General features: G+C 43.1%; 1 protein-coding gene across 4 annotated transcripts in view; it reads right to left on the reverse strand.

Annotated features, from left to right (window-relative positions):
- The window catches only part of LOC138738944 (interleukin-1 receptor accessory protein-like 1), a 1,251,110-nt gene that overhangs the window by 462,715 nt on the left and 764,485 nt on the right, over positions 1-23,910 (reverse strand). The gene's annotated exons all lie outside the window — the stretch shown is intronic.

A 23,910-nucleotide genomic window follows, 5' to 3' on the forward strand; every position in this document is an offset into this window, starting at 1 on the left:
AGCTTCTTAAGGTTCCAGTGCCTGCATCTCTCTGACTTTGTTCCAAATTTGCCCATATTCTCCGTGTCAAAATCAGTTGTTCTTGTTGAAGGCTGTCTTTATCAAACGCAAGTTAATTATGATAACACACTGCCTAATTTGAGTAACTATTTCTGAGCTGTGGAGCAGCGTACAACATTTCTAATTAACCGTGATCTATCTGCCTACGTAATACATGATCAGTGCTTAACAAGGCTCATTATCATCACACTGTACAGTATTTCTAATTAACTTGTAATGTTTCTTCCTTGTCAATGTCACTGGAAACAGAAAGAACATATTAGAATCAGATTTCTTGACAAATGTCACACATCCAGATATATAATTTCACAACTTATATACCACATATTTAGCATTCCAAGGAAAATATATTGCATGGACTCGCAAGAGATTTAACTAAACATAGCAGAAGCAACATCCATCTTGAAGCTTGACAGCAAAAACTGAGAAACTAATCAGTGAATTGCAATAACAATTTGTGGTGGTGGGAGCACAAAGCTTTGACTGCATCGAAACATGAAAAGCTGAACTCCAACTCATTTATAATTTATGACAGAGAGTCTGACTGGGATGATATCTGGAGATATTGAGCTGTATATTGATAAGGACAGGTAGCAGGTGTCCTGTGAGGATGCACATTCCTCAAAAGCCCAATTCATTTGAAAAAATGGTAAAACAAGGCAGAAGACTACAGAATTGTAATTGTGATTAATGTTCAGCGCCAATGGACCATTCACCCTCTGTTGGATAAAGTTCAAAAATATTGCACTCAAATGCAACTCACCCACCCACTCATCACATTCTCAGAATAAATATGTCTCCTTGACGACCAACTAATCTATCAGGGCATAAGAACATAACATGAAGGAGAAGGCAATTCAATAAGATCATAGCTGACATCACCTTTTGGAACTAACTGAAGATCACTTTAGTCTCTAAAAATATTAATCTCTGTCTTGAATAACCTCAGCAACTGAACCCCCAAAGTCTTCTTGTGCAGGGAATTGCAAAGATTCATGGGTAAAGGATTTTTTCCTCATCCCTATCTTGAATGGTGGCCACTTATTTTGAAACAGAGATGCTTGGTCTGAACATGCCAGACGTGGAAACATCTCTGCTCCATTCAGAACATCATATTCTCTCATTCTCTAAAATTCTCCAGCATCAATTATGCCCTTCATTGGGCCTTGAGACAAGACCTGTACAAAATATCCCAAGTGCTGTCTCACCAAAGAACTACTCTCATGAAATAAGTATCAGTATACCATTGAAAGGACAAGGCTACACCCAGAGTTCTTCCTGATCCACAATACTGCCAGGGCCTTAATATTGACTGACCAACAACAATGGAGCCAGCACTGATATCTGTGACACACCATTGGTCAGTGGGATCCAATCTGAAAGTCAATCACATGTTTCCATTCTCTGACTCCCACCACCAAGCCTGTTTTGAGATGGAGTGTCTTCCAAATTGCTTTCTGTTAACTTTCGTGGTTCATGAACAAGGTCATTCAGGACTCTTCAATACCACTCGCAGTAACAAATTACAGGTGCTGGATATTCAATAGAATGTGGCCTTGCTTCAGGCTCTCAGGCAGTTTTCACAGGGAGAAAATGAGAGTTGGTCTTTCATCAGTACTTAGCGAAGAGCTGGCTCTGAATGGGCAACTAAAGCGGCATCGTCTGCAAAGAGTAGTTCACTTACAAGTTCCTCTTGTGTCTTGGTGTGAGCTTGCAGGCACCTCAGATTGAAGAGACTGCCATCCGTGCGGTACCAGATGTAAACAGCGTCTTTGACGTCCTGTTTTGCGGAAACTGCCAAAATGTTTGGCCTGGAAGTCAGCCTGAAGAAAACTGAGGTCCTCCATCAGCCAGCTCCCCACCATGACTACCAGCCCCCCCAAATCTCCATCGGGCACATAAAACTCAAAACGGTCAACCAGTTTACCTATCTTGGCTGCACCATTTCATCGGATGCAAGGATCGACAACGAGATAGATAACAGACTCGCCAAGGTAAATAGCGCCTTTGGAAGACTACACAAAAGAGTCTGGAAAAACAACCAACTGAAAAACCTCACAAAGATTAGCGTATACAGAGCCGTTGTCATACCCACACTCCTGTTCGGCTCCGAATCATGGGTCCTTTACCGGCATCACCTACGGCTCCTAGAACGCTTCCACCAGCCTTGTCTCCGCTCCATCCTCAACATTCATTGGAGCGACTTCATCTCCAACATCGAAGTACTCAAGATGGCAGAGGCCAACAGCATCGAATCCACGCTGCTGAAGATCCAACTGCACTGGGTAGGTCACGTCTCCAGAATGGAGGACCATCGCCTTCCCAAGATTGTGTTTTATGGCGAGCTCTCCACTGGCCACCGTGACAGAGGTGCACCAAAGAAGAGGTACAAGGACTGCCTAAAGAAATCTCTTGGTGCCTGCCACATTGACCACCGCCAGTGGGCTGATATCGCCTCAAACCATGCATCTTGGCACCTCACAGTTCGGCGGGCAGCAACCTCCTTTGAAGAAGACCACAGAGCCCACCTCACTGTCAAAAGACAAAGGAGGAAAAACCCAACACCCAACCCCAACCAATTAATTTTCCCTTGCAACCGCTGCAACCATGTCTGCCTGTCCCACATCAGACTTGTCAGCCACAAACGAGCCTGCAGCTGACGTGGACATTTACCCCTCCATAAATCTTCATCCGCGAAGCCAAGCCAAAGAAAAGAAAAAGAATACTTAGCGAACCTGAATGGTCAAAATACAGAGCCTTGCCTCTGATGCTGCTTGCCATGCTAAATATTTGCAGCATCTGCTTTTGTTTCTTTTTTTAAACATCAAAACTTTGCCATCTCCCATAATTAAGAAAAGATGCTTTATTTTTGACATTGACAAATCTATCGGACATTGATATCAGAGAAGGACGATGGAGATTGAAAATGAGAGGCCTCAGGTTTAAAAGGGATGAGGATTGATGGAGATCAGAGGGGGCAGGCGAGTGGATGGTGCAGGTAGGGAACAAGCTGCCAGAGGGGGAAGTTGAAGCAGAGAAAAATCATTCAAGGAACTGAGAAATATGGGACAAATGCACGAAAATGGAATTAGTGTAGGGAGATGGCCTGAAGAAGTTGGTCAGAAGGCTTGCTTCAACCAATGCACAAAAATGCTGGAGAAAATCAAGAGGTCATGCAGCATCTATTGCAAGTAAAGGTAACCATTGTTTTGGTCTTGAGTCCTTTGTCATGGGGAAGGCTTATTTTCTCTTGCAATAGATGGTGTGTGACCTGCTGAGTTTCTCAAGCACCTTTGTGTTGCAAACACACAAACACACCTATTTATACATACCATACATTTATACACGTGGCCATTTTGAATGGGAAATTTAAAAAAAGATGCTGTGCTATTTATTCCGAAGAATCATGAACTTCAATAGAACCAGCAAACCAGAACCGAACCACCGAACAGAACCAGCAAACCAGAACCGAGCCACTGAACCGAAATATCAAAACAGAACTGAACCAGCCAGCCAACAAGCCAGAACCGAACCACCGAACAGAATCAGCAAACCAGAATCGAACCACCGAACAGAACCAGAACCGAACCACTGAACGGAACCAGCAAACCAGAATCGAGCCACCGAACCAGAACCAAACCACCAAACAGAACCAGCAAACCAGAACCGAACCAGCAAACCGGAAACAAGCGAACAAACCAAAATAGCAAACCAGAACCGAGCCAGTAAACCAGAACCGAACCAACAAACCAGAACCGAACCAGCAAACAGAACCAGCAAACCGGAAACGAGCCAACAAACCAAAATAGCAAACCAGAACCGAACCAGCAAACAGAACCAGCAAACTAGAAATGAGCCAACAAATCAAAATAGCAAATCAGAACCCATCCAGCAAACCAACAAGCCAGAACCGAACCACTGAACAGAACCAGCAAACCAGAATCGAACTACCGAACAGAACCAGAACCGAATCACTGAACGGAACCAGCAAACCAGAACCGAGCCACCGAACCAGAACCAAGCCACCAAACAGAACCAGAAAACCAGAACCGAACCAGCAAACAGAACCAGCAAACCGGAAACGAGCCAACAAACGGAAAGAGCAAACCAGAACCAAACCAGCAAACCAGAACCGAACCACAAACCAGAACCAAACCACCATACAGAACCAGCAAACCAGAACCGAACCAGCAAACAGAACCAGCAAACCGGAAATGAGCCAACAAACCAAAATAGCAAACCAGAACCGAACCAACAAACCAACAAACCAGAACCGAACCACCGAACAGAACCAGCAAACCAGAACCGAACCACCGAACAGAACCAGAAAACCAGGACCAAGCCACCAAACCAAAATAGCAAACCAGAACCGAACCAGCAAACCAGAACTGAACCAACAAACTAGAACCGAACCACCGAACAGAACCAGCAAACCAGAACTGAGCCACCAAACCGAAATAGCAAACCAGAACCAAACCAGCAAACCAACAAGCGAGAACTGAACCAGCAAACCAGAACCGAACTACCGAACAGAACCAGTAAACCAGAACCGAACCACCAAACAGAAGAAGAAAACCAGAACCGAACCAACAAACCAGAACCGAACCATTGAACAGAACTAGTAAACCAGAACCGAACCACCAAACAGAACCAGCAAACCAGAACCGAACCACCGAACAGAACCAGCAAACCAAAACTGAGCCACCAAACCGAAATAGCAAACCAGAATCAAACCAGCAAACCAACAAGCCAGAACTGAACCAGCAAACCAGAACCGAACTACCGAACAGAACCAGTAAACCAGAACCGAACCACCAAACAGAAGAAGAAAACCAGAACCGAACCAACAAACCAGAACCGAACCATTGAACAGAACTAGTAAACCAGACCGAACCACCAAACAGAACCAGAAAACCAGAACCGAACCAGCAAACCAGAACAGAACCACTGAACAGAACCAGCAAAACAGAACCGAACCACCGAACAGAACCAGCAAACCAGAATCGAACCACCGAACAGAACCAGTAAACCAGAACTGAACCACCGAACAGAACCAGCAAACCAGAACTGAGCCACCGAACTGAAATAGCAAATCAGAACCGAACCAGCCTACCAACAAGCCAGAACCGAACCACCGAACAGAACCAGCAAACCAGAATCGAACCACCGAACAGAACCAGTAAACCAGAACCAAACCACCAAACAGAACCAGAACCGAACCACTGAACGGAACCATCCAAACAGAACCAACCCCACAAACTGAACCAGCAAACCAGAGATGAACCAACAAACCAGAACCAGCAAACCAGAACCGAGCCACCAAACTGAAATAGCAAACCAGAACCGAACCAGCAAACCAGAGCCGAATCAGCAAACCAGAACAGAACCAACAAACCAGAACTGAACCACCGAACAGAACCAGCAAACCAGAACTGAGCCACCAAACCGAAATAGCAAACTAGAACCGAACCAGCAAACCAGAACAGAACCAACAAACCAGAGCCGAACCAGCAAACCAGAACAGAACCAACAAACCAGAACTGAACCATCGAACAGAACCAGCAAACCAGAACTGAGCCACCAAACCGAAATAGCAAACTAGAACCGAACCAGCAAACCAGAACAGAACCAACAAACCAGAACCGAACCACCGAACAGAACCAGCAAACCAGAATCGAACCACCGAACAGAACCAGTAAACCAGAACCGAACCAGCAAACCAGAACCGAACCACCGAACAGAACCAACAAACCAGAACCAAACCACCAAACGGAACCATCCAACCAGAACCAAGCCCACAAACTGAACCAGCAAACCAGAACAGAACCACCAAACAGATCGACCAAGTCAGAACCGAACCACTGAACAGAACTAGCAAAACCTGAGTCAAAAATATCCAAGGAATTTGCCATGCACTCTAAATGAATATGTTAAATCTGTGAGAAGATCCTTATTTAAAAAGAATGGAACATTGGTTTGTAATTCCCAACACCTTGGTAAAAATGATCTTTGAATCTCATTTTGTGAAAATCCAATTACAGTCATGTTGTAAACATATAATCTTGATATTTATTAATTTCCTAGCATCTGACTTTTAAAAGCTGCCCTGCATAATGACAAGGATTGGACATGTTACATCGAACGTTACGGCATGACATCAGACCTTTCAGCTCACAAATTGTGTGCTGACGACAAGTATGCCTTATTTTAATGACCCTGAGCTTTGTTTCTCCTGTCAGCTCAGGATTTCTGGGATATTAATTGGTGCAAATACATGCAGATGGCTAGAACTCCAAAACAAAGATGGAAAAAGCTGGAAGAATTCAGCAAGCGAAGAAGATTTGGGTTGGGGTGGGTGGTGATGGGAGACAATCATTCATGCAGGTCATGGACTGTGTTTCAAAGCTCTAAAAATATGACAACAAGGGCAACATTACTATAGTCTGGGGGAATTTCAATTTGCAGGTTGATTGGGGAAATCAGGTTGGTGATTTCTAGAATCGAGAATTTATAGAATGCATTTGGGACTTTTTTTTTAGAATAACTGAGCTGACCAGGGGAAAGGCAAATCTGGATTGGGTGCTGTTTAATGAACCAGATTCATTAAAGTAACAAAACCATTTGGAAGCAGTGAACATAATATGATGGAATTCACTCTGAAGTTAGAGGGGGAGAAACTAACATCGGATGTATCAGTACATCAGTGGATTCATGGAGACAACAGAGGAGCTTGCCAAATTTCATTGCAAGTGGAGACTAGCATTAATGATGGTTGAGCAGAAGTGGCCGGAGCTTCTGAATTTGAAGCCCAAATCCACCCTCTTCACCTTCTGATCCCTGTGTGATCACTGGATCGTATACTTCCGATTTTCCTCACCTAAAGTCTACAATCAGCTCCTTGGTTTTGGTGGCTGTTGTTGGTGCAGGCTTTCAATCTCCTTCCTGTATCTTGACTTAACACCCCTTCTTATATAACCCATGACCATGGAATTGTTAGCAAATCTATCAACGCTGTTGTTGCAGCAGAAAAAGATGTGAACCCCTCTAAAGTAAACAGAAACAGTTGAAGAAGAAAAAGGAGAGTGATCCAGCCCAGATGAAGTGGAATTAAATTGTGGTACGTCAATGGATAAGGCCAGAAAATCTGGTGTCACATCTAATCCGATCATCAAGCCTTCACAACAGTGAGAGTCTGAGCAATTAGCCATCTCATACGGAGCAAAAGCTTGATGGTCAGTTTAATTATTTTGCAATATAAAGAGAACTATCAGGGATGATGCCAAATTCTTCCAAAACACCGAACCTGCTGCCCTGTACAGTTTGATCCAACATGCCAGGATGCTTGGACATTTTCAATTTCTTCTTCAAAGCTGCTTCAAGAATCCAGAGGGACAGTCACTTTTAGTGAGCTATCCCCCCCCCCCCCCCCAAGTATCACCAGCCGTTTGAGATCATGTGAACATGCAAAGAGGCACCAAGGGGGAAATATGTCAGTAATAGAACATGCTTGTTCATTTAAATAATTTAAAATTCAGTAAGTATTTGAAAGAAACAATAAGTAATGTGAGAGGTGGGAAATTAGGTGGTGCTTCTCCAATCTATCTCAGAATTTGCAACAAACAGTGACCTGTTTGAATGCAGGTGCTTGACCATTTCCAAGAAGTGACATTCCCTCATGATTTTGTGTACCAGTACAAGGTCACCCCTCAGCCACAAGGAATAATGTTTGCGTCTATCCTGCCTGACCGGTCCCAGTAACATCCTCATGAACTTACTTTCAGACCTCGACCACATTCTCAGTGAAAGCAAACGAACCTCATCTTTCCGCCAAATCTTCATGCAATTGCTGTAACGCAGTGCGCCCTGGTTTTAAGCCCACCTACTGGCTTTTCTGATCGACTCACGAAACCCTCCTCCATTTTAAACACCTCAAGGGCAGCACAGTTAGCGCAATACTATTACTGTGCCACTGACTTGGGTTCAAATCTGCCACTGTCTGTAAGGTGTGTCTATGTTCTCTTTGTGTTTGTCTGGGTTTCTTTGCACACACCAAAGACCTACAGGGTTAGCAGGTAAATCAGGTACATGAGTGTAGATGGACAGAGCAGTTTCGTGGAGCGGTAGGGCCTATTACTGTGCTGTATCTCTAATTAAACAAAAATGAAATAAATAAACATGATCTCCAGCCTTACGCAAGGTCTGTCGTGACATGGAATCCAGGAGACGGTTCCTGTTGCTGCATTCCGGGGGTTTTACAGCAGGTCCAAGCAAATTTGTTCTGAGCCTCAGTGAGAATTATTGAATGCCAAAGGTTCAGTCCAGAATCATTGTCCAGAGCCTGTGACACTTGCTCTCTATTTTCAAGTAAATTAAACACTTGGCATGAAGCATCTTTCAAGGTGACATCAGAGCAATTCGAAAAGCCTTGCCCAACCAATGCAATAGAAAGAGTTCCCGCTTTTAACTTTGGGCATCACTGTTTTGAGCAAGCATCAACTGATTTTTGCAGGTTGGCTTTCAAATCAACATCAAAAAGAACGAATAACAGGTATGTAAACAATTGTTTTTGCCTAAACTCACTTTGAACATTTTCTTAACTTGTCACAATTATTTGGTGGATTCTGGTCACTGATATAAAATGTGTTTATCAGTGGGATCTTAATCCTTCCCCTTTGTATCCAGCTGAAAAACATTATTCGTACTGCAATACAGTGAAACCCTGATTTTACGCACTCTGATTTAAAATAAATTCGGATATAACACGATGAGTCATTGGACTCAGGCGTCGAGCTCCCGGCAAGAGTGGGGATGTCGGGCTCCCGACAGGAGCTTGGACCCTGGGCCGTTGGCAGGAGCAGGGACGTCCGGCAAAATGCAAGTACAGTGAAACCACAATTTAGTGCTACCCCACTTTTTTAGTGAGGAGGTTTTATGGACCCCAACAATCGTGTTATTACAAGGTTTCACTGTATGTAGTAATAGCTTAACTAAATGCATGCAAGTCTCCTTTGGTTGGAAGTCAAAGTGAATAAAATCCTTTTGAGATGCTATTAATTTCACTAGAAACATGGTCAAAGGAAATCCTGATGAAGCCAATGACCACTTCAGCACATGTGATGGTGAGATGAACACTCTCTTCATATGTCCTCAAGCTATCATTAAGAAAAATACAGTTTGTAAGTAAATTCCTGGATAATCTGTAAAAACACACCAAAATGCTGGAGGAACTTTCATGCTTTACTACAATCACAGCATCTGCAGACTTTCATGTTCCACCTTTGATAATCGGACACATTTAGACGGCACGGTTAGTGCAGCTCCAAGCCCAACGTTGTTACAGTGGCAGCGACCAGGTTCAAATCCGGCGCTGTTGGTAAGGAATTTGTACATTCTCGGGCTGTCTGCATGGGTTTCCTATTTCCTCCAGTTTCCTCTAACCCTTCAAAAAATGTATGGGGTTGTCGGTTAATTGGGGTATTTGGGCAGCATGGGCTTGTGGGCCAGAAGGGCCTGTTACTGTGCTGTACATGTCAAATAGATTAAATCTCAGGAAATTTTAACCTCAAACTAATTTTTAATCAATCAGAAAATATAAATTAAGATAGTTATTTCTTCTATTTGCAATTTTGGTGTGACCACCATTGCAATGTCTCAACAATATTTCATTAAAAAGAAAAAGACAGGATTCAGTGGAGGAGAAAAAAAAAACCCAGAAATGTTATAATCATGTGTAAAATTAGAAAATTAAATTGCTGGAGTACAATTTTACTTTTATTACTTGCTTGATTTAAAATAAAAGCACACATTTCCACACCCAAAACTACCAGCTCCCTTCCTGACAACATTTTACTGGAGCATGATCGAGAGCATCCTGTCTGGCTGCACCGCTGTGTGGGACAGCAGCTGCACAGCATTCGATCAGACGTCAATACAGAGGATCATCAAAATGCCAAAGAAGATTGCTAGGGCTCCCTTTCCTCTGTTGATGACATTCACTGGGAGCATTGCTGAAACAGGACTCAAAGAATCACACTGTATCTTTCCCACTACTACCAGGAAGGAAATACAGACACATCCAACTCAGAACTCCCAGGTTGGGGAATAGCTTCTTCCCATAGGCAATGAGATTGATGAATGGTATCCTGTAACCTTGGGTCTCTTATGAATGAAATTGAGCAAATTATTCCAGAATATTTATATTGTACATATTTATTTGATATTCTCTCGTTATGATTCTCATCTGTTGTGGTATCATTTGTACATCAAGGTCTGGAGAAATACTGTTTCTTCTGGTTGTATCTGTACAGTCAGATGATAAACAAACTTGAAACAGAAGAAAATGCTCATCAGGTAACTGTGAAACTGGTTCAGCTGAGGAGCTCAGTACATCAAACAACTATTGTGCCATGAAATTATATTGTGCAAATACCATCCCTCACCAGGCAACCTCTCTTTTTATGTTAGCGCACCTTTTCAAAATTTTTGAATAGTTTAAATTCTAATCTTCCCCTACTGTTGTTAATGAGTCATAAAGTAAAACCAACATTTTCTTCTCTTGATAAAAATCGACTGCTGTGCTCTCCTCTCATCTCGACAAAAATTGAATGGTTCTCTCGATGAAAGCCCCACAAGGATCTGAGGTACCGACACACTGACTGCTGCTCTCTCTGCTTCTTTCAATGAATATTACCTCCTCCCTGTGGGATTGTGCTCGTTTCCCCCCCCACCCCCACCCAAACATCTTATACAGAATATAATGACTTCAATCCAATAAATAGTCACTTGGCAGCTAGGTGAGGCACTCTACTTGTGAAGCGTTTTCAATTAGTTCCAATGCAAGTCCAGATGTATTCAAATCCTTTATTTTAACATGTGAACTTGTAAATTGTCTTCTTTAATGTTCAATGAAATATCCATAAATAACATCCATATACAACTGTATTAAACTCTGTGAATATCGTGAGTGGTCAACAAAATTCTAAGCGTTATCTCACTCAACCTCCTGCTACCATGTTGTATAATATATTCTATAGCTCCCGATTCGTGCTCTGGTCCACCGCGCAGGCTCCAACTGGAACTACAACACCCGAACACACCGCGCATGCTCCAGCTGGTATTCTAATATACAAACACACCGTGCATGTCTACATGAACAAAGATAACCGCGGAAAGCCAAATGAACCCAGGACACCCCCAATGCTCGCAGGACTAATGGGACACCTACCAAACAAGTAAACAAATTACACATTTTGGCTCCTACACAGATGCCTGCCTACCTTTAGCTCATGCCTTGATGAAGGGCTCAAGTCGTTGGTTATGTATCTTTTTCTTTGCTACATGCTGTTTGACTTGATGAGTTTCTCCAGCACTGTGATTTTTTTTTTTAACCATCATTGTAGAAACAAGGTAAGAGTTCAGAGAGCATAAGATAAGATGAAGGAACTAGCCAATAAACTACAGTTCTGGCCCTCCTCTTGCATTTTTCAATTTGTAAGGTGCCCCTCAGGCACCTTTTTTCAGCATCTTTTGTTGGAGTGATTGAAAAATGACAATGCTTCTCTCTCACTTTGTTACCAATCATCCCAAGCACAATTTGATCATGGATCATTGAATCTTGCAGCAGTCCAAAATTGCATGCTCTTGCTTTTAATTTCAAGTTTGTTAACAACGTATTAAAGCTCCCTCCCTGCAGCTGCGTGCATGAGCAAAATGTGTTGAATGTTTCAATTGGTGAACATCTTCAAAATCTTGTCGAATTTGCCCTGGTGTTCTACCTCAGCAAAAAGCAAATGTGTTGAAAACTTCTAGTGCTTTAGGTCCCACCACAGTAAGTAGCAGTGCAATCTTCTGTCCATCAGGTCTGCTATCGAGTCCAATGGCTTGCAGAAATAGCAAGAATTTCTGAACCACCTCCACTCGTGGTTGACATTTCCAGTCCAATTTACAGCATCAGGAATCTTTACACTCTTCATATCTCTGCTGGTAATGACTGATTCTCACTCCTGGTACCATGTGGTTTATTTTCATTGTAATAAAGAAACTTGGGTTCTTTTAAAACAACTATATTTTATTAGCTATAGAACTCATTCAAGACCGTGAGGAGGCATCCATCTTAAATCCAACTGAAGCTACAACAAACTAGTCTCTGACTCCCTCTAGTGTACATGAGAATCACTACAACTCTATCATGACAAGCAGTTACTTTGATCATTCAGCATTCTCACTGCACATGGAAAGAAGCTGTTTTTCACCCTGGTGGTGCTGCATCAATACTCCTGTATCTCTTTCCCGATGGGAGCAGCTGAAAGACGCAACGTGCAGGATGGAAGTGGTCCTCAATGATTTTGTGTGCCTTCTTCAGGTAACAATCCTAGTAGATCATCTTGATCGGGGAGGGGGTGGGTGGGAGTGCGACTACGGCATGATCTTTTTATTCAACTTGCGCCTTTTGAGCTTAGTTTCCCTGACAGGAGTGTGACAGGAGTGTGGAATTTGCTGTTTTGAAGAAGCAGGCAGTGGTTGTTCAGAAAGGCCCCTGTCCTCCCACTCGCCCACACCATTTGATTAAATGTTCAGCATGGCAATCTCCAAATGTTAACATTATTGAACTGATAATATACAGTCACAGACTTCCTTTTATTTGATAGGAAAGTCAACAGCACATTTTAAATCATTCAATTTAATTATGTTAGTATAGCAGATCAACATGAATTAGTCAGGTCATTCTTTCAATTGGCACTGACTGCAAACATTAACATTTGTATCCAAATTGCACTTCAAACCATTCTGGTGGGAAGGCGAGTGCAGCAAAACACATGCAGGTCCTATGGGCAAATATTGATTTTCATTGCTGACATTCACACTTTTCACATTTGGAAGCATGAACTTTTGCTTTATTTACTGAGAAAGGAATTCTTCATCGACCAAGTACATTAAAGTGCTGTTTATTGTAGAATTGGCTGATGTCTTTGTTTCACCAGAGGTGACAAAATCTGCTCATTTTGCAGGTCCTAGCTCCAAAATTATGCTTCTTGGACCAAGATGGTGGCACAGCAGCAACCTGCAGTGACCCTTCTGGACCTGGTGCAACTAAAACCATTTTTTCAAAGTCAGGTACCATGCACAATTTTTAATTGGAAGGAGATGGACGGCAGAGCATCGTTAGACAATTGGTGCAATCTGGAAATGGCCAGAAGTAGAAGCTGCGAAGTCTTGAATGCTGTGAAGACCGACTCTCTGCTGTGAGGACAAGGCCTTCAGTCTTCGGCATCAATGTGGGGACCGAGCTACTGCTGTGGGGCCGAGACCTCCATTGTTCGGCATCACTGTAGGAACCGAGCCACTGCTATGAGGACGAAGCTACCAGTCTTCGGAGTCGCTGTGGGGACAAGGTCTCCAATCTTTGGTGTGATTGTGGGGACCGAGCTACTGCTGTGGGGACGAGGCCTCCATTTTTCGGCGTTGCTGTGGGGACAAGGCCTCTGGTCTTCAGTGTCACTGAGGGGACTGAGCCACTGTGGGGACGAGGCCTCCAGTCTTCAGCATTGCTTGTTCCCGGTGGGTGAAACAGGGACGTTGTGGCATATTCTGCAGAATGTGTGCCGCGGTGTCTGGAGTGGCGGCGGGGTGCGCCAGGTTCAGGGGTCCTGGAGGTGTTCTGTCTTGGATCGCGGAGCCATGTGGCAGATGGTGTCAAGGCTTTCGGCCTCCTATGGATTGTGAATTGGGTGGTGGTTTCTTCACTCAAACTATCAGACTTTTTAATACCTAGAGTCTATTAGATTCCCTGCAAACCTGGTTCAAGTGGCCTCTCTGGTCCTGGTGGCAGTTTCTATACTCAAAGCTATCAGAGTCTATTATATTGCAGCTTGTCTCGACTGTGCCTGTTGTCTAGATTTTTAAAATTACTGCATTGTTGCACTGTTTTTATTCACTTTATGCAGCCTTGTCTTGCATAGTAATAGTGTAGTCTTGTGTGGTCTAACACTGTTTTTGTGGAGTCTCATTTTATTTAATGTAGCACCATGGTTTTTTTGGAGAAACATATCTTTTTTTTTAAACTGAGTACTGCATTTGCAGTTTGGTTTTAAAATGACAAATACAGGCTACTTTGATTTTAATTTTCAAGTTGGTTGCTGGTTAAAGACATTAAACACGAAACATCTTTCTCCAACAATATTTTTTCGGAAACCAAATATTTTGGAACCATTTTGCATCACTAACCATTTTGGGACATTTCCATGAGTTTGTTCTTTGTAAAGACATATTGATGAACATTTTCCTATGTTTTCATCAATGTGAATATATGATTTAACATCCACTTTTATTCTTTTTAACGATATATCAAGAAAAAAAAGCCAATGGTACAATCTAAAGTTTGCAGCGATGCAACAACATTGCTTCACCATTGAAGATTATGGTCAAAAGAAGACCTCAGTGTGGTGCGCTGTTAGCCAGAATCAGACACACACAAAGATAAAGACTGTACAACAGGCTTTAATCCACAAAGACTTCCACAGAGCCAGGCTGGCTGTGGCTGCAGCAACTCTGAGTGAGGCCTCGGGAGGCCGGCGCGGGCTTATATCCCGGCGGGTGATTGACACCCGACCGGGTGGGGCTTGATCCCTTCAGGCCGACTGATTGACAGCTGGCCAGGTGTTGTCCTGTCCCCTTACACTCCTGCAGGTACAGAGGTCGCCCCCTGCAGTAGGCCGGTGGTGTACCACCACAATCAGTGAAGGTAGGATTGTCATGGGAGGCTATGAACTAGCTCCAAGCCATTTTGATGAGCAAGTGATCATTTCTTGCCCAAATCATTCAGGTATGTCTTTGAATTTTGATATGGGGCCATCAGCAGATGATTTAGAAATCGAGGCAACTGTATCTTTGCCCAGTGTATACAACTTCCTTTCCATCACAGGCCAACTGATCACAAATTACGAGGGTATGATCAATTATAGATTTGCTTTTTCTTGTTTTAAGTCTTGGAACCCGGTGCATAAACACCATCACCAGAGGACCAGCAGTGGGTCTAAGGCTCACCAATACCTCCAATGACCTCAAAAGATGGCCAGCAAATTCCACCTTTGTTGGTGATACTTACATCTCAGTAATAGTTCAAGGGAAGCAAGGCTTGTCTATTTTTGTTTAATCTAACTCCACAACTATTTATCTGTGATTTCTGAACTGCTATCGACTTGAAATGTCCAGGGCCTGCATTGTTCTTTGAGAGCAGTACAGTTGTTAACTTTTCCCAGCTCATCAATAACTGAAGCCTAACCTTTCTGAATTTCATTCATATCACAGGATCTAAACCATTTCCACACGCTGGTGATAAGAAGCTGATCCTAACTTTATCACTCAGGATGACTTGATCTTGTACTCTTAATTGTAATATCCAGCAAGCCTTTTATTGAGATATTGGGTCATGTATTAGAGAAACTTTGTCACACAGGGAAATTCAGCCGCTATTCACAGTCATCACATATAAAAAAACTTCCCACATTCCCATGGACTCCCTTCAGATTCTACCCCTCATCTACAAGCAAGTGGTAATTTATGACTTTGGGACACTTGGACAAACCTGCCTAATCTCAGTGAATGCATGCAAGCTGCATGCACACAAGCTCACGAAGGCATGATTGAACTTGAGTAGTTGAAGCTGGGAAGGAACTTCCTGAGCGACAGAGAGATCAAGTTTCAGTGGTTAATTACTCTCAGTATTAATCTTGACTTTGAATCCCACAATGGCTACTGGGGTATTAGAATTCAAGTAATTAAATCATTCAATTTAAAAAGCATAGTTAACATGTAACCTTGTTCCTGAAGTGGGGGGGGGGGGGGGCTCTTTTTGTTGAAACCCGTCCGGATCTGTGATGTTGCTCAGGGGAGGAAATCTGTCATCTCTGCTCAATTGAATTCACATGTGACTTCACCTTTCTTATTTCAAAGGCAATAATAAGTGCTGGTCACGGCATGAACAAATGAATGTTCATCAGTGCGAGAAAATGGAGTTTGGGTGGAAGTACTCTATGCTACATTCTAAACCCTACCAATTATACCTACTTTGCATTTTACAACCATCTATACTGTTTTTGCCTTCTTTATCTTTTGCTCTGTGGAGATTGCCACATCAAACATGGGTGGAGTCATCAGAAGTATTTGGAGCCATGGCCATGCAGAATTCATTGAAAAATAAGATGCTCCTTCACAACTGTAACCTGATGATCTGGGATCGAATCCACCAAACAGCAATACTGTATCAGTCAATCTGTCGGCAAACAGATCAATAATTTCCCTCAGTCTTCACGCTTGTTGTTCCTGTACCAAAAAATTTTTCATCCAATCATTTTCAATTCACAATGATTGCATTTCTCTTGAGAAATTTTGAACTTACACATACAATGGGTTTACGTAAACACCAGCAACAATGCAGATTGCAATTCCTTCCCCAGCTAAATGAAAAGCACCATCTGTCACCTGATCCAGATTAAGAGATGCAACTCACATGATGGGATTAGTGTTTGAAGACAAAGAATTGAACAGTAATCATTGTGAGGTCCAAGGAATTTGTTTCTCACAATGGTTCAATGTGAATGAATTTCTGATTAATTTAAAAATAAAACAATCTAAGGAATACCATCGAAGGATATATTGGAGATTCAGAGTCAGATAGCATGAACAGACCCCTCAGTCCAACACGAGCACACCACCGAAGTTAGCATGCTGAGTTGCCCCATTTGCCTGCATTCAGTCCATCTTCTTCTCAGCCCTTCTTGCTCATGTCCCTGTTCACACTTCCGTCGCCTCCTCTGGCAGCTTTTTCCAAATTTGTACCACAGTCTGAGTGAAAAAGTTGCCCATCAGGTCACTCTTAAATCTTTTCCTTCTCACCTGAATTCTAACCCTCATCTATCCTGGGGAAAAATGACTGTGATCATTCATGGACCTCATGATTTTACAAACCTCCACTAAGCCACTCTTCAGCCAGAAAATATAGACCCATTTGATCCAACCGCTCCTGAGAAATTAAACCCTCGGTCCTGGCAAAATCCTGGTGAGTCTCCTCTGCAATTCTTTTAACTGATTGACATCCTTTCTGTGGATGGGAGACCAGAACTGCCCACAATGCTTGTGGTGCTCTATCATGAGGTCGTGACTTTTGTAGTCAATGCCTCACCCAATGAAGGCAAGCGAGTCAAATGCCTTCTTCACCATCTTGTCCACCCAAGATGCCACTTTCACGGAACTATACACCTGTATAGCACTCTCTACAGCCCTACCACTTACTGTTTAAGCCTTGCCTTGGTTTGATTTCCCCCACTGTAGCCTTCTTCCCTGTCTACTACACCACCAATTTGCAGTCATCTGTAAATTTACTGTGAACTCCATTGCCATGCAAATAATTATCATGGACAACAAGCAATCATGGACCCCATACCAACCCCTGCTGCACACCAATGATTGGTCACAGGCCTCCAATCAGAAAGACAACCCTCCTTTGCTGCCTTCCATGACACCAGTTGAATCCAGTTGGCCAGCTCACCTTGGATTCCATGTGATTTAATCGTCTCGATGAGCCTGGCATGAAGGACCTTGTCAAAGGCCTTGCAAAACTTTACATAAATAATATCCTCTGCTCTGATTTCATAGATCTTCTCGGCCACCTCTTCAAAAAAAAACTCAAATTCGTGACACACAATCTCCCATAACAAAGCCTGGCTAATTATTTTTAGTCAATCCAAATGCTGATAAGAGGGGTGAGAAAGCGTGATCAAAAAGATTTACGAGACATCTTAAACATGGAGTATCCAAATGTTGGGTGAAGGCAGCTGAAAATATGGGAGTTATTGAGGAAGAAGGGTGGCTGAGCAAGTTGAAGAAAACCCAAGGGCAGGATGAGGGGTTGGCTACAAAAAGCAAAACACCCAATGAGGCAGATATTAAACTTCTGGCTCAGAACTTCATTATAAATCTTTGACCAATGAGCAGAATTTGTACCAGTTGGGATTGAAATGGATTCAGCTCAGCCATGGACAATGTTGGTCAGGGAGTGGCCAAGCATTGGTGGGATTTCAGGAGCCCAAGAGCTGAAGCAGAACGTGCTCGAAGAAGTAACTTGTGATGGAGGAAGTAGTTTCAAATAATGGTGAAGGAAGCGAAGGCTCAGATGAAGCCCATTTGGTGCTTTCTTAACATCCCAACAGGTACCACATTCCCACTCAGCTGCAGGTTTTTATACTGTGCTGCCAGGATTCGTGGAGGTAATCCCCTCCTTGGCATGACCTGGCACCAGCTGCACTCTTCTACACTGGCATTCTTCAAATGTAGCCCAGGATGTCAGCGTAGATGATTTCACACTGGTTTAACAACTTGCACAAACAGGACATTGCCAGGTACATTGAGCAGTCCACTGCCAACACAGTTACACTCATTCTTTCAACGTTACTTTTTTTGAATCTCGTATTTCAATGTACTCTTTGGATTCCTGGAAAACGACTCAAATCCTGCAGTTTAAAGAAATTCACGTTCGGTACTGCAGACATTATGAAGAACAGGAAACAATGTCACGTGGGAAACAATTCCATGCACTTTAAGCTCCAAGCCCCGAATGAGAAGAGCAGAATGATGTCTGGATTCACTTTGTGATATAAATTTGAATTTATTGTCAAGCTGCCTACAACCATTAATTAATTGGCTCATCAGCCGGGAACAGTCAAGGGGTTCTTGAAAATAATGCTGAGACAGCGACAGTTTCTGTGGATTATGATCTTTTTAATGACCAAATCAATGGAAGAATTTTATACTGTGCAGTAATTGAACTCAAATCTGCTGGTTTTTGCATTTTTTTTAAAAGCAGTTTGTCAATAGTGTTCAAAAAAAAACATCCACTGGTGAGCGTTTCCAATGCAAATCAGACATTTAAATAAATAGGTTTGTTTCTGCATCAAACTTTACACAAAATGGGAGTCATTTACTTTCCAATTTCAAGAATATTGAAAAGAAAAAGAAAACAGTAATGGACAAATGGAATTAAGTTTTGATGACAAATAATTTATGGTAACATAGGAATCAAAAAGAGCATTTGAATTACTCAAAAGAGATATTTATGAAACAACATCAACTCTTTGGCATTAAAGCAACTGGCAACCTTTCTACAATTTCCTTAAAATGAGACATACAGCCAATTCAATTTCCATTCTCGTATTACAGTCCAATCATTGTAACTAACCCAAGAACAAATATGTTCTTGGGCTGTTGGAATGTCCTGAAGTTAATAAAAAATCAAGTCCGCACCTGTTTACAGAAAATCTAATGATATTTTCCATCTTGACCAATTGATTGCAAGTCTAAAAGGAGAGCAGTGTGAAACAGGATTGGCTGCAGATGCTGTGATTGTAGTAAACACAGCAAAATGCAGGAGGAACTCAGCTGGTCTTTTCAGCATCTATTGGAGACAAAGATATATTGCCGATGTTTTGGGCCTGAGCCCTTCTTCAAGGAAAAATAAATCAAAGTAGGCAGAATATATCAGAAAGTCTCTGAATTCAAGAAAAGGTGTTAATTGGATAAGGGCTGAGGTAGAATTGATCATGTCTGTGCAAAAGGAGAGAAGGAGAGATGACAGGTGGGGGGAGGGGGGTGGGAGCCAGAGAGGTCCACATTGATGCCATTAGGTTGGAGGGTGCCCAGTCGGAAGATGAGGTATTGTTCCTCCAATTTATGGGTTGCCCCAGTCTGACAGTGCCTGAGACCATGGCACGGGAATGGGATGGAAAATTGAAATGGGTGGCCACTGGGAGATCCACACTATTGCGGTGGTCAGAGCTGAGGTGCCCAACAAAGTCATTGCCAAGTCTCTCCGAGATAGAAGAGACCACAACGGGAGCACTGGATGCAGTCATTGACCACTGCAGATTCACAAGTGAAATGCTGCTTCACTTGAAAGGACCGTTTGGGGCCCGAATGGTGCTGTTGGAGGAGGTGTGGGTGGAAGATGAGCATGCCCTGTGGTCTCAGGGGTAGGTGCCAACAAGGTGATTAGCGGGGAGGGAGGAATGGACAAGGGAGTCACAGAGGGAATGGTCCTTGCAGAAGGTGGAGAGGGGAGGAGAGACAAATATGTGTCTAGTGGCAGAATCATGTAGTAGGTGGCATAAATTGCGGGGGAGGATATGTTGGATACAGAGGCTGGTGGGGTGGTAGGTGATGACAAGGGGAATCCTGTCCTTATTGCATGTGGGGGAAGAGGGGGCTGGGCAGATGCCTGGGTAATGGAGGATATGCAGGTGAGGGCTGAGTTAATCATAGTAGAAAGAAGGCCACATAGTTTAAGAAGGAGGACATATCTGATGATCTGCTATGGAAGCCCTCGTCCTGGGTATAGATGTGACAGAGTTAGAGGAATTGAGAGAATGGAATGGGATCCTTACAGGGGACAGGGTGGGGAGGTGTATTTGAGGTAGGTGTGAGAGTTGGTGGGTTTATGGAAGATGTCCGTTGAATTTGTCTCCTGAAATGAAGACAGAGAGATCAAGGAAAGGGAAAGTATTGCTACAGATGAGTTTGAGGTCAGGGTGGAAGATGGCAGTTAAGTGGATGAAGTCTACAAGCTCATCATGGGTACCTTCCATGTTTCAAACCTACACAGGAAAGGCCCCCTCAAATCTTCCTCCACGGTGACTTCTTTGGTACTGCCTCAGGTACCCATGATGAGCTTGTGGGTCCTCCACTCACCAGCGAGGTCCCTGAAGTGGGGGAGTTGCTCACTTTTCATCTTTTCCCTCAAGCAATGACCACACCGTGGGCTGCCCTGCTCCCTGTTTTTCCTGCTTACAGCCTGTTCCCAGTGAAGATGACTCTGGTTTATGATGACAGGAGAAAGGTTTGGGAGGGACCCTGGAGGAAACCAGAGGGTGGTCTGCATCTGGCATAAGCTGTCAGAGGAAACAAGAAGCGTGCAAATTATCAACACTCAGAAGGCATTTGGACAGACTCATGGATGGGAAGAGCTTCCAGGGACATGGGCCAATTTCAAGCAAAACGTTTTAGCCAAGAATGGATAAGTTGGCAGAAGGGCCTGTTCCAAACTCTGTGACTTTGTCACAATATAGTCAGCACTGACATGGCTTTTGGGAAATTAGTCAGCTTCCTGCACTAAATAGTGAGTGGATAACCCAAGAGAATCTCTGGGGAGAGGCAAGATGAGGGTGATTGCTGGCAATCTGACAGAAGAAAGAATCCAAACGACTTGCACAATTTCTCTGATTTTCGCAAAAGGGATTCCAATTTTGTATGACCCTTCCTTTATGATAAAGCAATTACAATTTAAAATTTAAGAAACCTTTTTATTGAAGCCCATGGAGGGTTTAAAAACAGATGGACCTTCTCGCGCCTTTTTCAGGAGAAGTTGGTTCATTCAAACTTACAAAGAGGAAGATTTACTTTGTTTTCACCTGGTAAATTGAACCTGACATTTTCTGCTGAAGCTCTGCCACCAAATGATTCAGATTTCACATTTATTGTCACAGTACATACGCTGTTTACATCCGGTACCGCACGGATGGCAGTCTCTTCAATCTGAGGCGCCTGCAAGCTCACACCAAGACACAAGAGAAACTTGTCCGTGAACTACTCTTTGCAGACGATGCCGCTTTAGTTGCCCATTCAGAGCCAGCTCTTCAACGCTTGACGTCCTGTTTTGCGGAAACTGCCAAAATGTTTGGCCTGGAAGTCAGCCTGAATAAAACGGAGGTCTTCCATCAGCCAGCTCCCCACCATTACTACCAGCCCCCCCACATCTCCATCGGGCACACAAAACTCAAAACGGTCAACCAGTTTACCTATCTCGGCTCCACCATTTCATCAGATGCAAGGATCAACAACGAGATAGACAACAGACTCGCCAAGGCAAATAGCGCCTTTGGAAGACTACACAAAAGAGTCTGGAAAAACAACCAACTGAAAAACCTCACAAAGATAAGCGTATATAGAGCCGTTGTCATACCCACACTCCTCTTCGGCTCCGAATCATGGGTCCTCTACCGGCATCACCTACGGCTCCTAGAACGCTTCCACCAGCGTTTTCTCCGCTCCATCCTCAACATTCATTGGAGCGCTTTCATCCCTAACATCGAAGTACTCGAGATGGCAGAGGTCGGCAGCATCGAGTCCACGCTGCTGAAGATCCAGCTGCGCTGGGTGGGTCACGTCTCCAGAATGGAGGACCATCGCCTTCCCAAGATCGTGTTATATGGTGAGCTCTCCACTGGCCACCGAGACAGAGGTGCACCAAAGAAAAGGTACAAGGACTGCCTAAAGAAATCTCTTGGTGCCTGCCACATTGACCACCGCCAATGGGCTGATATCGCCTCAAACCGTGCATCTTGGCGCCTCACAGTTTGGCGGGCAGCAACCTCCTTTGAAGAAGACCGCAGAGCCCACCTCACTGACAAAAGGCAAAGGAGGAAAAACCCAACACCCAACCCCAACCAACCATTTTTCCCCTGCAACCGCTGCAACCGTGTCTGCCTCTCCCGCATCGGACTTGTCAGCCACAAACGAGCCTGCAGCTGACGTGGACATTTACCCCCTCCATAAATCTTTGTCCGCGAAGCCAAGCCAAAGAAGAAGACATACATGACAATACATACAACCCTGAGATTCTTTGTGCTGCGGTCCAGGCAGAATTATCACCAATTGTTAGTGCAAAAAAAAACTAGCCTCAATGTAAACATGTAAACAATAAAGAAATTTAAAGTGGATCAGCAAGTTTGCAAATGACACTAAGATTGGAGGTGTTGTGGACAACGAGGAAGGTTTCCAAAGCTTGTAGAGAGATCTGGACCAGCTGGGAAAATGGTCTGAAAAATGGTCCCACATGGGAGGTTAGTCAGGAAGATTCAGGTGCTAGGTATTCATGATAAAGTAGTGAACTGGATTCGATAATGGCTTGATGGGAGAAGGTATGTGGGTGGAAAAAAAGTTTGAAAACCAGTTTTAATTGGACCTAATTGACTTGTTATGTGCACAGTTTCATAACTCCAAAGGAAATGGACCAATTACAATTTTTCTCAAGCAAATATTTCAGTTACAATTGGGTCTGGAGCAGTGATTCTTAATTTGATCTTATTATTTTCTGTTTAACATCAGAATCTGAGGTCTTGAGCAAGATATGTTGATTATAGTTTATCTTCTGTATTACAATTTATATGTTTTATATATATATATATATATATATATATATATATACTGTGAATTGAATCGTAATCAGTTAGAAATCTTGTATAAAGGGTTTTTTCTATTAAAATCAATAAAAATATATTTTAAAATATATATATAAAATAAAAATAATAAAAGTGCAAAGAAAAGCTTACCACACAAAAGATCTCATCAAAAATGTCCACTCTGGTCATGCTAAGCATGCACCAGCTTTGAAAGCTTGTCCATTGGAAGAAAACTGACAACCTCTGCTCAAGTCATCGGGGTCCGAATAATGAATCATGGCACTCCGTTCTGGAACTATGAATAAGCTGTACCACGAGCCTCGTCCACTTTATTTTTGCCTCTCCGAATGCAACAATACTGAGAGTGAAGCGGAGAGATAATTACCCACTCACTGGTCAGGAAGGTTCTGTCCGGTTTAACCAGCATAGCTGAGCAAAATTTGGCCCACATAATGAGACATCTCGAGAGCACTGAGCACCTTTGCCCCCTGGCTGACAATGGAAACCCATCACCCTTTGAATAGCTTGCCTGAACTCAGAAGCCAATAGAGCACAGTTCATCAAATCTCTTAAAACTGATTTGAAATTAAAATAGTGCAAAGAACAGCAACATTCTTGGGAATGT

This window comes from Narcine bancroftii, chromosome 7 (assembly GCF_036971445.1).
Source record: "Narcine bancroftii isolate sNarBan1 chromosome 7, sNarBan1.hap1, whole genome shotgun sequence".
In the NCBI taxonomy this organism is placed as follows: domain Eukaryota; kingdom Metazoa; phylum Chordata; class Chondrichthyes; order Torpediniformes; family Narcinidae; genus Narcine; species Narcine bancroftii.